The sequence below is a fragment of the Micropterus dolomieu genome, unplaced genomic scaffold (genome assembly GCF_021292245.1).
Source record: "Micropterus dolomieu isolate WLL.071019.BEF.003 ecotype Adirondacks unplaced genomic scaffold, ASM2129224v1 contig_5474, whole genome shotgun sequence".
NCBI classification, from domain to species: domain Eukaryota; kingdom Metazoa; phylum Chordata; class Actinopteri; order Centrarchiformes; family Centrarchidae; genus Micropterus; species Micropterus dolomieu.
Genome location: NW_025734463.1, coordinates 1 through 625, shown reverse-complemented (window position 1 = coordinate 625; position 625 = coordinate 1). Strand labels below are relative to the sequence as shown.

Below are 625 nucleotides of genomic sequence, written 5' to 3'. Positions count from 1 at the left end.
TTCTTTCACAATATGGGCTGATCACCTAACCTTCGCAATTTGAGACAGTTTTCTCATACTTTTGAGATACTTTTCTTGTATTTTTTTTATACTTTTCTTGTATTTTTTTGATACTTTTCTCGTACTTTTTAGATACTTTTCTTGTATTTTTTAGATACTTTTCTTGTAATTTTTTGGATTCATTTCTTGTATTTTTTAGATACTTTTCTCGTACTTTTTAGATACTTTTCTCGTACTTTTTAGATACTTTTCTTAGTTTAGTGAGAAATTTTATTTGGTATCTGTGAGTAACTACACAGTGTTCTCATACATGTCATCTGCAGTTCATCAAACTCTTATAATTATAAAAATTAGGAAAATATAATCAACTTACATCTAATACAAAAACAAATCAGTTTAGGAGTGAGTGGCGCGATATGTGAATTGCTTTCAAAGGACACGGCTTTTGAGCATCATGGAACCGAGATTGGAAAACGAGTACACGTGATGTTTTGAAAGATCAACAAACACGTCTCTGTGGCGCAATTGGCCAGCGCGCTCGGCTGTTAACCGAGAGGATGGTGGTTCAAGCCCACCCAGGGACGATTCCTCTTTAGCCCTTGGAAGTTCACGCTCTTTGAACGTT

At 34.7% G+C, this 625-nt stretch overlaps 1 non-coding gene across 1 annotated transcript; it reads left to right on the top strand.

Moving 5' to 3' along the window:
* The first annotated feature begins 510 nt into the window (after window positions 1–510).
* Window positions 511–584, top strand: trnan-guu. The gene has a single exon. It is a non-coding gene; the product is annotated as a tRNA-Asn (tRNA).
* The last annotated feature ends 41 nt before the right edge of the window (window positions 585–625 follow it).